The sequence below is a fragment of the Cheilinus undulatus genome, linkage group 17, assembly GCF_018320785.1.
Source record: "Cheilinus undulatus linkage group 17, ASM1832078v1, whole genome shotgun sequence".
Classification (NCBI taxonomy): Eukaryota; Metazoa; Chordata; class Actinopteri; order Labriformes; family Labridae; genus Cheilinus; species Cheilinus undulatus.
Window position 1 is genome coordinate 315,431 of NC_054881.1, and position 6,256 is coordinate 321,686.

The following is a 6,256-nucleotide window of genomic DNA, read 5'->3' on the forward strand; positions in this document are numbered from 1 at the left end:
AACCAGCTGATTCTATCCATTAACCAGCTGATTCTATCCATTAACCAGCTGATTCTATCCATTAACCAGCTGATTCTATCCATTAACCAGCTGATTCTATCCGTTAACCAGTTGATTCTATCTGTTAACCAGCTGATTTTATCCATTAACCAGCCGATTCTATCCATTAACCAGCTGATTCTATCTGTTAACCAGCTGATTCTATCTGTTAACCAGCTGATTTTATCCATTAACCAGCCGATTCTATCTGTTAACCAGTTGATTCTATCTGTTAACCAGCTGATTTTATCCATTAACCAGCCGATTCTATCCATTAACCAGCTGATTCTATCTGTTAACCAGTTGATTCTATCTGTTAACCAGCTGATTTTATCCATTAACCAGCCGATTCTATCCATTAACCAGCCGATTCTATCTGTTAACCAGCTGATTCTATCTGTTAACCAGCTGATTCTATCTGTTAACCAGCTGATTTTATCCATTAACCAGCCGATTCTATCCGTTAACCAGCTGATTCTATCTGTTAACCAGCTGATTCTATCTGTTAACCAGCTGATTTTATCTATTAACCAGCTGATTCTATTCATTAACCAGCTGATTCTATTCATTAACCAGCTGATTCTATCCATTAACCAGTTGATTCTATCCATTAACCAGTTGATTCTATCCATTAACCAGTTGATTCTATCCATTAACCAGCTGATTCTATCCATTAACCAGCTGATTCAAATCATTAACCAGTTGATTCTATCCATTAACCAGCTGATTCTATCCATTAACCAGCTGATTCTATCCATTAACCAGCTGATTCTATCCATTAACCAGCTGATTCTATCCATTAACCAGTTGATTCTATTCATTAACCAGCTGATTCTATCCATTAACCAGCTGATTCTATCCATTAACCAGCTGATTCTATCCATTAACCAGTTGATTCTATTCATTAACCAGCTGATTCTATCCATTAACCAGCTGATTCTATCCATTAACCAGCTGATTCTATCCATTAACCAGTTGATTCTATTCATTAACCAGCTGATTCTATCCATTAACCAGCTGATTCTATCCATTAACCAGCTGATTCTATCCATTAACCAGTTGATTCTATCCATTAACCAGCTGATTCTATCCATTAACCAGTTGATTCTATCCATTAACCAGCTGATTCTATCCATTAACCAGCTGATTCTATCCATTAACCAGCTGATTCTATCCATTAACCAGTTGATTCTATTCATTAACCAGCTGATTCTATCCATTAACCAGCTGATTCTATCCATTAACCAGCTGATTCTATCCATTAACCAGTTGATTCTATCCATTAACCAGTTGATTCTATCCATTAACCAGCTGATTCTATCCATTAACCAGTTGATTCTATCCATTAACCAGCTGATTCTATCCATTAACCAGCTGATTCTATCCATTAACCAGTTGATTCTATCCATTAACCAGCTGGTTCTATCCATTAACCAGTTGATTCTATCCATTAACCAGTTGATTCTATCCATTAACCAGTTGATTCTATCCATTAACCAGTTGATTCTATCCATTAACCAGCTGATTCTATCCATTAACCAGTTGATTCTATCCATTAACCAGTTGATTCTATCCATTAACCAGTTGATTCTATCCATTAACCAGTTGATTCTATCCATTAACCAGCTGATTCTATCCATTAACCAGCTGATTCTATCCATTAACCAGCTGATTCTATCCATTAACCAGTTGATTCTATTCATTAACCAGTTGATTCTATCCATTAACCAGCTGATTCTATCCATTAACCAGTTGATTCTATCCATTAACCAGTTGATTCTATCCATTAACCAGTTGATTCTATCCATTAACCAGCTGATTCTATCCATTAACCAGCTGATTCTATCCATTAACCAGCTGATTCTATCCATTAACCAGTTGATTCTATCCATTAACCAGTTGATTCTATCTATTAACCAGCTGATTCTATCTATTAACCAGCTGATTCTATCCATTAACCAGTTGATTCTATCTGTTAACCAGCTGATTCCATCTATTGACCAGCTGATCATGCTGTGTTCTTCAGTCATTATTATCATCTACAGAGCTGTGTTAAAGTCCTCCCTCCTGATTTCTTATTCCCCACATCTATCACACAAAATGCTTCAAATTAAAATACTCCTTCTGCCAGATGAAGATGAGCTGAGCTCAGTTTGACCATCAGACCTGCTGAATGAATAAATCCCTTACACACAGCCTGTCTGACAGTCTGAAGTTGCTCTTCTTAACTGTTTATGGTGGTATTATGGGTAAGATCAGACAGAGCTCTAGTAAACCTGAGACAGGTTTTCAGACTCAAAGACCAAACAAGACTAAAAATCTAGAAAACGTCAGACTACCCATTTATTTATACAATGGGCTGACTTCACATAGAAACAGGAAGCAGTGACAAATTCAATGGCTTCAACTTAAACATTCAAATCTGAATTAAACATTAAAAACTGCAAATACAACTGCAGACAAGCAGCATCAGCATAGGGCGACTGCAGGAAACTGAAGATGTAGAATAACAGTTTACCACTGGAGGACAGGAAAATATGTAGAAATAAACACCTACTAAAATAAAACTAACCTCTCAGATCATTAAGAAAAACAAGATTCAGCTACACAAGATAAGACAATTATGTAGGGACCATTACACCACCTAGTAAAGACTGGAAACATAAGTCACTGCAGCTCCTGTGACAGAATCCCAAACACCGTTATACAGGTGTTAGAGACTAGTAATGCAAGAGACGTTTATCTGTAGAGTCTGTATCAGACACCACTCACACCGCTACAGCTAGAACCAGAGGAGAGGCTCATCTGTAGAGTCTGTATCAGACACCACTCACACCGCTACAGCTAGAACCAGAGGAGAGGCCTATCTGTAGAGTCTGTATCAGACACCACTCACACCGCTACAGCTAGAACCAGAGGAGAGGCTCATCTGTAGAGTCTGTATCAGACACCACTCACACCGCTACAGCTAGAACCAGAGGAGAGGTTTATCTGTAGAGTCTGTATCAGACACCACTCACACCGCTACAGCTAGAACCAGAGGAGAGGTTTATCTGTAGAGTCTGTATCAGACACCACTCACACCGCTACAGCTAGAACCAGAGGAGAGGCTTATCTGTAGAGTCTGTATCAGACACCACTCACACCACTACAGCTAGAACCAGAGGAGAGGCTTATCTGTAGAGTCTGTATCAGACACCACTCACACCACTACAGCTAGAACCAGAGGAGAGGCTCATCTGTAGAGTCTGTATCAGACACCACTCACACCGCTACAGCTAGATCCAGAGGAGAGGCTTATCTGTAGAGTCTGTATCAGACATCACTCACACCACTACAGCTAGAACCAGAGGAGAGGCTTATCTGTAGAGTCTGTATCAGACACCACTCACACCGCTACAGCTAGAACCAGAGGAAAGGTTTATCTGTAGAGTCTGTATCAGACACCACTCACACCGCTACAGCTAGAACCAGAGGAGAGGCTTATCTGTAGAGTCTGTATCAGACACCACTCACACCGCTACAGCTAGAACCAGAGGAGAGGCTCATCTGTAGAGTCTGTATCAGACACCACTCACACCGCTACAGCTAGAACCAGAGGAGAGGCTCATCTGTAGAGTCTGTATCAGACATCACTCACAACGCTACAGCTAGAACCAGAGGAGAGGTTTATCTGTAGAGTCTGTATCAGACACCACTCACACCGCTACAGCTAGAACCAGAGGAGAGGCTTATCTGTAGAGTCTGTATCAGACACCACTCACACCGCTACAGCTAGAACCAGAGGAGAGGCTCATCTGTAGAGTCTGTATCAGACACCACTCACACCGCTACAGCTAGAACCAGAGGAGAGGCTTATCTGTAGAGTCTGTATCAGACACCACTCACACCGCTACAGCTAGAACCAGAGGAAAGGTTTATCTGTAGAGTCTGTATCAGACACCACTCACACCGCTACAGCTAGAACCAGAGGAGAGGCTTATCTGTAGAGTCTGTATCAGACACCACTCACACCGCTACAGCTAGAACCAGAGGAGAGGTTTATCTGTAGAGTCTGTATCAGACACCACTCACACTGCTACAGCTAGAACCAGAGGGGAGGCTCATCTGTAGAGTGTGTATCAGACACCACTCACACCACTACAGCTAGAACCAGAGGAGAGGTTCATCTGTAGAGTCTGTATCAGACACCACTCATACTGCTACAGCTAGAACCAGAGGAGAGAGGTCAATCTGTACATATCTCTACATACTGATGACAATTAATAGAGGACAATCAGCCACCAGCAAAGAGGATAGCAGTGCCTCTTTAACAGCTTTTCACCCTCATTCTGTCATAAACTTGCTTTTAAAGGACTTGCTGCTATACTCAGACAATAATTCCTGTGTCAGTTAAGTATAGAGGAGTCATCAATCAGCTGGACCTCTGTTGATTTCAGTCTGTCACTTTAAAGGGGGTGGAAATTTATTCAGTCACCAATTTTACATCACAGATTTTTAATTAACTGACATTTTTTGTCACTAAAGTCAAATCATATCGACTGTGACTGATTTATAGAATCAATAAGAGGGTAAACATCCAAAGAGGTGAACACTGATCAAGGCACTGTAGCGGCAGATCAACATGAGTGTCATGTGATGTTTCCTCTCAGTCACAAACACTGATGTCACTGTCTAAACGTCACATGATCCATCAGCTGACTGCATCTTTAAACAGACACACCAGGGCACAGAGACCAGGAGAACATGTCTGGATCTGATAAAACTGCTGTCTGTGTCTGTCCTTAGAGCTCCAATGATCCTGAACTGTAGTGAAAAACCTCGATCTAGAGGACAGTAGACCTGTTAGAGGACAGTAGACCAGACAGAGGACAGTAGACCTGTTAGAGGACAGTAGACCAGATAGAAGACAGTAGACCTGTTAGAGGACAGTAGACCAGATAGAAGACAGTAGACCTGTTAGAGGACAGTAGACCAGATAGAAGACAGTAGACCTGTTAGAGGACAGGACTACACCGCGTTCCACATTATTAAGCAAATGACATTTTTCTCTTATTTTCCTAAATATTAATGTAAATGACAGAATATTTTTCAAGTCATCAGCCGTTTTTTTTTTTTTTACAAAAACCTCTAAAGTCACTGTTCCACATTATTAAGCAGGCCACAGGTTTCAGCAATCTGGGAAAGAAAAAGGATCTTTTTTACCAAATAGTGTAATGCCTTGGACAAGGAATGAAAACATTAGATATTTCATGAAAAATTAATTGTGATCATCATACTGTGAAGACATTAGTGTCTGATTCAGAGCACAGACGGGTTCCTGCAGATAAAGACATAATGAGGAAGGTTTCTGACAGACTAATTCATCAGATTCAGAGAGCAGATGCTAAAATGTCATTACAAAGCAGCAAACAGGTATTTGAAGCTGCTGGTGCCTCTGGAGTCCCACCAACCTCAAGGTGTAGGATCCTCCAGAGGCTTGCAGTCGTGTATAAACCTACTATTCAGCCCCCCCTAACCAATGCTCACAAGCAGAAACGGTTGCAGTGGGCCCAGAAATACATGAAGACTCATTTTCAAACAGTCTTGTTGACTGATGAGTGCCGTGCAACCCTGGATGGTCCAGATGGAGGAGTAGTGGATGGCTGGTGGATGGCCACCATGTCACAATGAGGCCGGGACGTCAGCAAGGAGGGGGCGGAGTCATGTTCTGGACCAGAATCATGAGGAGAGAGCTGATAGGCCCCTTTAGGGTCCCTGAAGGTGTGAAAATGACCTTGACAAAGTATATAGAGTTTCTGACTGACCACTTTCTTCCATGGTACAAAAAGAAGAACCGTGCCTTCCGTAGCAAAATTTTCTTCAAGCATGACAATGCTCCATCTCATGCTGCAGGGAATCCCTCTGTGTCATTGGCTGCTATGGGCATAAAAGGAGAGGTGTGTGGTCCCCATCCTCCCCTGACCTTTAACCCTACTGAGAACCTTTGGAGCATCCTCAAGCTAAAGATCTATGAGGGCGGGAGGCAGTTCACATCAGAACAGCAGCTCTGGGAGGATATTCTGACATCCTGCAAAGAAATTCAAGCAGAAACTCTCCAAAAACTCACAAGTTCGATGGATGAAGAATAGTGAAGGTGATATCAGAGAAGGGCTCCTATGTTAACATGAACTTGGCCTGTTCAGATGTTTTTGATTGAAATAGCTTTGATTTCAGT